Source organism: Crinia signifera, chromosome 1 (assembly GCF_055691185.1).
Source record: "Crinia signifera chromosome 1, ASM5569118v1, whole genome shotgun sequence".
Lineage (NCBI taxonomy): Eukaryota > Metazoa > Chordata > Amphibia > Anura > Myobatrachidae > Crinia > Crinia signifera.
The window spans coordinates 145,497,954-145,508,954 of NC_139217.1; the positions used below are offsets into that span (position 1 = coordinate 145,497,954).

At 44.7% G+C, this 11,001-nt stretch overlaps 1 long non-coding RNA gene across 1 annotated transcript; it reads right to left on the reverse strand.

Moving 5' to 3' along the window:
* Window positions 1–793: 793 nt before the first annotated feature.
* Window positions 794–10,687, reverse strand: LOC146026624 (uncharacterized). Its single transcript, XR_014454504.1, has 3 exons — window positions 10,577–10,687; window positions 10,438–10,534; window positions 794–893 (listed from the first exon to the last, which is right to left on the reverse strand). It is a non-coding gene; the product is annotated as an uncharacterized LOC146026624 (long non-coding RNA).
* Between the last annotated feature and the right edge of the window lie 314 nt (window positions 10,688–11,001).

Here is an 11,001-nt window from a genome sequence, read left to right on the forward strand (position 1 = left end):
TGTTTTATGCTATTTTGTTGTCTTTTGTTTGATAAAAAGGAAAAGGTATATAACACAAGCCCGATAAGTGTGACTCTCGCCATGCATACTTATGCTTAATATTAAAAACATAGAATATAAAGGCAAATAAGAACCTCTTGGCTTATATAGGGCCTTATTCTGATCGGTGCGGATATTCCCGAATTCTTTCGGTGCGGGCCGCACGCATCGCTGTGCGGCAGCGTGCGGCCATCGTCCGTAGAAACGCCCACGTGTCCTCCGCATTTGGACGGACTCACTCTGTAAGAACAGGGCGTGTGTACGGACGACATATAAACCATGCGTGTGCGGGGGGAAACGTACAGATTCTTGCACGGTCTTCCCGCACAAGCACGGTCTTCCCGCACAAGCACGGTCTTCCCGCGTGAGAACGTACGGAAAGCTGTCCGTACGCCCCGATGCGGAGTATTTACGCACAATCCAACACAATTTTGTACTGAGTACACACAGCGATCACATGACCCACTTAGGCTATTAGGCAACCTCCTGTAAAAGGGATTGTTAGCAATTGCAATCAATTAAATGCTCATCTATACTGACCCACATTCCTACTACATTCATGACACACATTAACCCTTACAGCATGTGACCCAAACATACATCTATATACACTATGTACATTTTGCTTATTTTAAACATTTTAAACAACTTACACATATACTTTAGCATGTTAGAAAAATACACTGACAACTTTCAACTTTAAATAACCATTTATTAATAAACCAATGTCAAAACAAAAAAAAATTAATCTTCAGCATCTATTAGCCGGTCCATTTCTTCCAGCATGAGGCGCATCAGGCCTCGCAGTCTTACGAGGGCCCCACGGCGACCCTCCTCTGCTTGGGCAGGCTCATCTGTTGAGGAAATTCAAAATTAAAAATGACTAATGATATTCCTGCATACATTTAACATAGTCAAACCTACATTTGAAACATGCATTCTGAGAGGTGTGTGTATATATATATATATATATATATATATATATATATATATATATATATATATATAAAAGTTCAGCATTCTGCATCAAATGGTGCGGGGTGCTAAACAAATGTTCTTCTGATTTAATGGTCCTTGTAATAGAGGAAGTGGGAAATGAGCTAAAGAAAATTAAAAGTGACATCAAGGAATTTGAAAAAACATTCAACCCTACATTGGTAGGGTAAGGACAAATCAGGCGACTGGCTAAAAAAACTCCAGGATCAGATAGATAAGTATCGAGCTGATCTACTGGCATTTAAGAGAAAGAAGTGGGATACTGTTGAGATTGACTACCAGAAACACTCAGTCTATCGGTGGTTGAGTGGGGAATCTTTTGACAACCGCCGTAGATTTAGACCCCACTTTAGAACAGGCTACCAGGGCCCCCGTGGGTCAGATTCATCCCCAGACTCTGACGCCTCCGCTAACCGACCCCCACTTGATCACGCATCGTCCTCCACTTTTTTAGGGAGAGAACCCAGACCAAGAAGGGTAAAAGATCAAGGAGCAGGAGGTTACACCCACGGAGGGGGAGATACAAGAGGCGGCAGATGGGGCAAGAACAGGAGAAATTGATATTCAATTTATCAGACCATATACTAACAGCGCCTGAGGAGTCCTTACTAATGAAGGGTTTGAGTTTCATTCCCACGTGTAAATTTGACACCTTTGACTGGTCCATTAATCATTATAAAATGGGGCGCAAGTTGCGCTTAAAAGATTTTTTTTCTAATAAAGCTGATCAGGGGTCCTTTGTACCTATTTTTATGTCGAAACCTAGTACCTTTGACCCACCTTCTGTGAATCCCAGCTTAAAAACTTTTTTGAAAGTGGTGGATAGTGAAGTCAAGGGGAAACATCTACAGGATTGTAGAACATTTGACAACTTGACGAGAGAAGAACGTAATGCACTAAGAGATCTTAAAGGTAATAACTCCTTGGTCATTAGGAGTGCGGACAAAGGGGGTGCGGTGGTACTGCAGAACTTCTCTGACTATGACCGTGAGGTCAGAAGGCAGTTGGGGGATACGGACACCTACCACCCGATACCATCTAACCCCATGAGTATGATCAAAAAACAGATTGATGTGACCTTGTCTCATGCCCGCAATATGGGTAGGATTGATGATACTGTGTTCAAGTTGTTACAGGTGGAACACCCTAGATGTCCGATTTTTTACACTTTGCCTAAGGTGCATAAGTCGCTTGAGGCTCCTCCAGGGAGACCTATAATTTCTGCATGTGGCTCATTATTACAACCGCTGGCCCAGTTTGTAGATCATTTCCTACAGCCATGTGTGCAGGCAAGTAACAGTTATATTAAAGATACCAGCCACTTCCTGGAGGGCCTCAGCGACTTATGTGACCTTTCTGAGGATTGCATTTTAGCGTCTATGGATGTTTCATCACTGTACACGGTGATTCCCCATGAAGGGGGAATACAAGCTGTACGTGAGGCCTTGACTGTAGGACCCTATGAGGGACCTCCTGTGGAGTTTTTATGTCAACTGATCGAACTAGTTTTGACCAAGAATCATTTTTTGTACCATGGCGGTTACTATATGCAGATATCAGGAACCGCCATGGGTTCAAATTTAGCGCCGGGGTTCGCCAATCTTTATATGGCGGCCTACGAGACGGTGCATATTTTGGGTAGACACGGTGCAAACATCCTTTATTTTAAAAGGTTCATCGATGATTTGTTTTTAATTTGGAGAGGCACTATTGAGTCCTTCCACTGCATGGTGCAGCAGTTAAATGAATTGGACAGCCCCATCCGGTTCACAGCAGTTGCTGACCGGGACAGTATGAACTTCCTGGATGTGACCGTACTAAGGAGAGGTACTCACCTGGAGTACACACTTTTCCGTAAACCGACAGATCGGAACACACTTCTGTGGTCATCAAGTCATCACCCGGATGGGTTAAAATCAAAACTGCCCATTTCGCAACTGCTGCGGGTGTATAGAAACAACTCTGAACCAGAGGCAGCTGAACGACAAATAAAGGAATGTTGTGAGAGATTTCGGGCATGAGGATATCGTGACAGAGATATACAGAATAGCCTCAGAAGGGCAAGAGAGATCCATACCTCACCTAACCTGAAGAAAAAGTGCAACTCCAAACGCATGACAGTGGTGATGAAATGCGACACCAAACTGAAAACCATGGAGAGATCCATTAAAAACAACTGGCGCATTTTGGGCACTGATCAAGTGTTTAAAGGAATTACTGAAGCACCCCCCTTGATTGCGGCACGACGCGGGCAAAATTTGAAAGATATATTAATGCGGCCTGATGTCACCCCAAGCCCGTCAACCGATAAGAGATGGTTGTTGACCAGGAAAGGTTGCTTCCGTTGCACAAGTTGCATTACGTGCCGGGGACTCATCAGTGGTTCATCTTTCCACCACCCCCATACGGGCCAAAAGATCACCCTTCAGCATCATCTGACATGTACTATGGATCATGTGGTCTATTTTCTACGCTGCCCCTGCGGCCTCCTCTACGTGGGGAAAACGATACGAACATTTCGCGAGCGTATGAATCAGCACCGGTCGTCAATTCGCTTGGCGTACGCCCACCAATTTACTGATAAACCTGTGGCGGCGCACTTCTTGAAATATAAACATCAGATTTCTTCATTAAGTTACATGATCATTGACTGGGTTCCCCCATTGCTAAGAGGTGGTGACCGTGGGTTGATCCTACTCAGGAAGGAGGTGAAATGGATCCACAAACTCGACACGGTGGCCCCTAGGGGCCTTAATGAAAATAATTCTTTGTCTGTTTTCTTATGAGGTGGTCCTGGTAATTTCTGGATGGTCTGAGCAACCTTAATGACAGTGTCCTGGGTACATGTGTCTTTTTTATGTATTATGTATCTTTTTGTGTGTATTAGGATTTTTTTTGTTATATTTTTTATCATTATTTTTGTACTTTATATTTACCACTAGGTGGCAGTACATTATGTGTGCTTTGTAGGGTCCCCTCAGGCAGTAGTAATATGCAGTTTGAGGTAATATTATCGTTGATTACTAATTTGGGGCTGCGCTAGGTAGGTTAGGCAGTTCCCCGTTTCTTGTTGATTATTAAGATGTAAGAATGGATCTGGTAATGCCCCGTTTATATCGCAATGGAACGCAAGCTTTCTAGCTGTGCGTTCCATGCGCAGGAAGTGACGCGCCGCTACAGTATGTGGATGTGGATGGAGCGCACGCTTCCTGGCTGTGCGTTCCACGTACAGGAAGTGACGCGGCAGTGACGTACTTCCGGGTTTGGCGCTACACGCTGGGGATATGGATGAAGTATGGAAGCTAGCCCAGGTGTGCGGCGCTTCCTATCTACCAGCGTGGCAGGCGAGTATTTTGGCGCCAGTTACTCATAAACCATGGTAATATGTTTAGGCAATAGTTGTATGTTTAACATAGGATTCAGGGCTGATCCAGATTTTCGTATATGCTTTGGGGGAGTACACTGCTACCTGTGGGGTGGATATACAGTAAGGCACACATGATGTTCTGTGGGTTATGCACTTTAGGAGGAGATAGTGGGGGCCTTGACAAAGGTCTGATTGGCAGACCGAAACGTTGGCCCTAGGCCCACTGTCATGCACTTTGCACTTTATTGGATGTGGTGATATGGAATAAAATATCTTTTTTGAAGAAAGACCGGTGAGTGTCCTCATCTCTGTGGCTGACACCCCGGCAGTTGCCATTATATGGAGGAGAGTGTGATCCTTACCCTTGGATATATATATATCAAGGCACCCGCACTGTTTATAGCTTCCCTGCCGGTCTATACCAGCTATCCAGGATCTAACCAGCACTGTCTGCACCAAAGGAATCCGTCCTTCACAGGGGAGTCACGGACACACAGGATCCCTTGACAGTGATTGCACTTGGCACTTTAATTGCACAGAACTGTCTGTACTCCACGTGATACTGATCTTCTCACGTTGTCATGGCGACACCTGTAGTGACAGGCGAGGACACCGTCCAGATGCAGCAATGCGCCAATACTGATGTTTTCAGCTATTCTGATAGCGATGCAGGAGGGATACTGTACACTCAACCTGTATTCGATATAGGGGTACAATCCACAGGGGATGATGTTTTCCAGGAATTAATCCGCATGAAAAAGAAGGAGGTTGATTTCCTCATGCACGGACTCACCCTGTCTGAATATTTCAGAAATAAGCAAATCCCCAGGGGATTTAGAGTCCATAATTCCCCCACTATAGGCCGACATAATCCGGCCTTCTGCACCAGGTGGATCAGTATCCTGAACAAGTGTTCTATGGATCTGATCCTCCTGGTGATAGAAGAATCTACCAGGGAGCTGAACCTGATTAAAGAAAAAATCACAGCATTTGAAGGTGAACATCTGCAGTCCCTTAACGAGGATACAAGCACTGATTGGATGAACAAAATTAAAGTCAATGTTGAAAATTATCGACGTGACATTTTGAAGTTCAAGAAAGAAAAATTTCAGAAAGTGCAGGCAGATTACCAACAGCATCGGGTATACAGATGGCTCAACAATGAAAACCGCGGCCAGAACGTCCAGTTCACCAGGAACCGGAGGGATAGAAGACCCCCCAGACAGCAAGGGGGTTATACAAGTACCTCGGCCAGTGATACTGAAACTCCGACTACCAGCAGGAGAGGCAGAAATAGACCCACTCTCCCTTTAGGAGTGGACACCCGGTCCATAATCAGGAACCGGGAGAGAATGGCCCCGGGCACCTCAAAAGAACAAGAAGAGGGGGGCAGAGCCGCAGACTCCAGAAAGCGGAAAACAACGAATCGGTACAGGAACTAGTTTTTAATTTATCGAAGACTCCCCTTACAACAATGGAAACCAAACTGCTAAGCAAAGGTTTGAGTTTTACACCAACAACGCAACATGATGAATTTCAAGTCCAAGTTGAAAACTATAAATTCCAGAGAAAATTGCGTTTAAGGGAGTTCTATGATAAAAAACCAGATACCACAGCACTACCACAAGACGGTGATTACAGCATAATAAGAAAAAAATTGGGAGCAACCAGCACATTTGATCCACAATCATTTAATGCCTCCATACGGACATTTTCTAGAATGATGGACTCAACCAGTCATACTACGCCCACAACTATGAGACCTAATTTGTCCAGAGAGGAGCGCCAGGCCCTAAAAAATCTCAGAGCCAGGCAGGACATAATAATCAGAGGGGCGGACAAGGGGGGTTCCATCGTTGTCCAAGACATCAGTCAATACCGTGAGGAGTGCAATCGTCAACTGACGGACACCAATACCTACGAGCTATTGGGAGATAACCCCACCAAACGATATTCCAAAGATTTGGGAACATTACTGACATCAGCAGTGGAGGAAGGACTGATCTCTAAGGAGACACAGAACCTATTGACAAGAAAGGATCCCAAAACAGCTCTTTTCTACACCATACCAAAGATCCACAAGGACGCAGAGCGCCCTCCGGGAAGACCCATCATCTCTGCCCGGGGGTCGCTCTGTGAGCCTTTGGCGATCTACATCGATCATTATCTGCAGCCGTGCATACAGGCCACTAACACTTACCTGAAGGATACAACTATGTTACTTCAAGAATTAACATCCATCACACAAGTTCCAGAGAGTTTGATACTGGCCAGCATAGATGTCACCAATCTATATACATGCATCCCGCATGAGTCCGGTCTAGATGCTGTAAAAGAACTCATAGAAAATAACCGCCTATATACAGGCCCTCAGGTGGAGTTCTTCATAAGCCTCATCAAATTTACTCTGACACACAACTGCTTTATACACGATGGGCGATTTTACAATCAAAGCGCAGGCTGCGCTATGGGATCGGCGGCAGCTCCTGTATATGCAAACGCCTACATGCATGCAGTTGAGAACAAGCTGTTTTTTACAGATAATGGTGTCAAGAATGATGTTTTTAAATACATGAGGTATATAGATGACATCCTATTGTTATGGACAGGCACTGAAGATGCCCTAGTGAGGATATTACAGAGTCACAATTCATCAGACAGTGCAGCAAAATTGACGTACAACTTGAGCAAAACCAGTGTCAATTTCCTGGACGTTCAGATAGTGATAGAAAATGGTCAGATTCACACACAACTCTATTCTAAACCAACCGACCGGAACACCATCTTACACAGCAACAGCTTCCACCCTAAACATACAATCTCCAGTTTACCCTACTCACAATTTCTGCGGGTTTGTCGTATTAACAGCAACCCAAGAATACGTGACAAGCAACTTGAAGAGATGCACGATAAATTTATAGTAAGAGGGTACCAACAAGAAGCACTACTGAAGGCCAGACAGAAGGCATGTGCAAAAACCAGGCCTGAACTCCTTACAACCAGGAGCAAGGAGGCGAAGGATGACATGATGACATGGGTCACGAAGTACACCAACAAGAGCCCCAAAATCATCCAAAAAGTCAAGGCACATTGGCCTATTGTAAATACGGACCCCGAGCTGAAGAGCTTGAGGGGTAAACGCATCATGCCTAGCTATGTACGGGGGCCTAATCTGAAGGACCTTCTAGTCAGAACAGATGTGACAGGTCTGGGAGTCACGAAGACAGCCAACTTCCTGACGAAAAAACCCGGATGCTACAAGTGTCTGGGGTGTGTGACCTGCAATTACATGGTCACAGGTGACCAATTCCGACATCCCTACACAGGCCACATGTTTAAAATTAAACATGTGGTCACATGTACTACCACACACGTGGTCTACTTGCTGTCTTGCCCGTGCGGACAACACTACGTAGGCAAGACAGCAAGACAATTCAAAGAAAGGATGGCTCAACATCGGAAGGCCATAAGGGATGCTATCCAAAGTGGAACCAGTGACCAAGCCGTGGCACGGCACTTCGGAGAGAAAAAACATGGAATGGCTACACTCCGATACAGAATCATCGACCATGTCCCTGCCACACTGCGTGGAGGTGACAGGGACAAGAGACTATTGCAGCTGGAATGCCGTTGGATCAGTAGGCTCAATACCGTGAGCCCCAACGGTCTAAACGAAGCCCTTAATTTCAAATGTTTCTTATGAGCAGATGGTTAAATAGTACTGATAGAACAGATTTAGCATACACTAACAGACACAGTACTAAGATAACCGGAGTAGTATACACATCTAGCTGTGACAGTGAGTTGAATAATGGAATCTAGTGGAGTACACACAGACAGTAGACTACGGTCTATTTTTATAAAAAAATAAAAAAATGGAAAAATATAAAAAAATCTTTTAGTAAATTAGGTCCATGGCACAGTGGGCTACAGAGTAGTGGGCACAGTTAAAAATCAATATTACCACCAAGGGACATAGGATAAACAACCGTAGTTGATTAATCTACAAATAGACCATTTTCACTAGTTTTTCATGTTTTTTTATGTTTTTTTGTATTTGGGTTTTTTTGAATTTTCACGTTTGTTCACACAAACATCCATGGTAGGCCTCACAGCTGGCCTGTGGTCCTAACACCAGCACTCACTTAAATTAAATAAACATCGATACCAGTTGATACTTGGTTCGATGGTGATCAAATGGGGAGACTAGCATGCACCAGGGGCATGTCCAGCTATATGTATGATGCACAGGTATGAAATGTGCTCCCTAATATGGACGCACGTTGATTTTCCATCTCCATTTCCCCCAGTAGATCTATACACTTTTGGTTTGTTCACCCACTTTAATATTAATCTTCCTTACAGGAGAAAAAATAGGTAATATTTTCACATCTATAACAAGCACTTTTCCGGATAGCTATACCTCTCCGAGACATAGTAATAATTACACAATGGTTTTGATTGTAGACAAGACCCAAATCCCACACAAGTAACCTACAGCACCCATGGATCGAGATTTTATTTCACAAAAGTATACGTCATGCAGTAACAAAGCAGGACAACCCACGTAGATGTGCGTTACCATGGCAAATAGTAACAACAATATAAGCAACATGAGCACCATCTAGTGGGGACCTGACCATAACACATCTATGACTAAAGCAGAAGACGTAACTCTAAGGCAGTCACACACACTATGTTTATAAATACACAAAAGACAACACTAAATATGACAGGAAATCAGATCAGAAATGATATATAATATTAACACAAAAGAAAAGAAGTTTGACGCAATATGTTGTTTTGTTGTAGTTGCCAGTACGGACTACTGGCAGACAGGCAGTGAGACGTCTGCGTGAAACCCCCGGTATGGGCGCCGCATCACTTCCGGCTATGACAACCAGGAAGGAGGATCCGACGCCACGGAGGGGGCGGAATGGCGACGCCGACACAAGGACCTGGTAAGCTATTTAACATGCTTAGCAATGATCACACACTGTTTATGTCCTGAAGACGGGCTTCGGCCCGAAACACTGTTGACCTACAGTAAACTTATTGTCTGAACGAAGTACCTGGAGTGACGCTTTTTTTGCAAGCTATAGATATATATATATATATCTATATATAACTAGATATATATACACACATATCTACCTATATATATGAGACATACACCTATACATACATGCATACATACTACATAGAAAGCCTGTTTTTGGCCCTCTACCCTTTACTCTGTAGAACACCTCACAGTCATACTGCTCCTTCTCCATCCAAACCCACCCATGACTAAGCTCTGAGAAGCATGCCACGCGCAGCCCCAATCACAAATCGGCTAACAAAGTTCAGTGTCTCTTATATGATGGAGCCTGGCAGGGGAGTGACACAACTCTCAGGAATGCTCAGTACATTTGTGCAATCAAGCATGGCTTGGCTGCTGATATTTTGCTCCAGAAATCATTGTCAGAATGCCAGTTAGGGGAAGCTGCAGCACTAACCCACTCCCATGCTCAAAAGCATTACTAACACCAAATATACACACAATTATGGTGCAAAACATACATGCAGACCGCAGGGGGTGGTTAGCTAGAGGAGGGCCCAGGGGCACTCACCACTTGTTACTCCAGTCTAAGCCACGCCTGGCCATACTCCATTTATGCCATACGGAATCTAGTTTACAAAGATCATTCACCAGTAAACTCTACTCACCTATATGAGCCTACACATTGTATGCAACCAGCAGGGACATGTAACCCTTACATGAGCAACTCATCTCTTTCTTCCTGGATACAGATTAACTACACAGGTTCAGTGGCACTTCAATTCGACCTGAAAGCCATCCGCACAACCTGTGTCATTAATATGTGTCCAGGATGAAAGGTATGGTTTGGGCACCCTATCTAACCCCAAAGTGTGTCTGTTGCTACCCAATTTGTTGTTTGCCTTTATAGTATTTTCAAACACATTTGAATCAACAGTGCTACATATCAAATAGTGGATGACAAAAGGAAGATCGAATCTTTATGTATACATACCACTTTCGGCCGCCTGCTCCACCACACAGGCCTCCTCATCCTCCCCCTCTTCCTGGGCCTCCTCGGCCGCCACGACCTCCTCCTCGGCCACCACGACCTCCTCCTCGGCCGCCACGAGCTCCTCCTCGGCCACCACGACCTCCTCCTCGGCTGCCACCTCTGCCTCCACTGGCCACTCAGCCTCCTCCACTCCTTCACTTTCCTGGGCCTCCCCTTCGTCCTCGCCCATCGCTGGCTCCGCCTCCTCCTGTGCCTGGGCTGCCTCTGCCTCCTCCCGGGCCTGCCTTGCTCGTGCACGTGCTGTGTTTGGGAAAAACGATAAAAGTGCCAATTAGTGGTAATTTGTATTAAGCCTTATCAACCTATAAATGCAAAGGTTAGAGGTACTGATACTTGTACATGCAAACAGCTCCTCAGTGGCCTTTACAAAACACAGCCTGTAACATGGCAGGTATGCTGTGACATTTGGCCCATTGTAAGCATCACAAGCATTAATCCTCCCCAATAACATATTTTATGACCATTACAGGGTGTCAATCAGGAAGTAGCACTCATATATTGTAT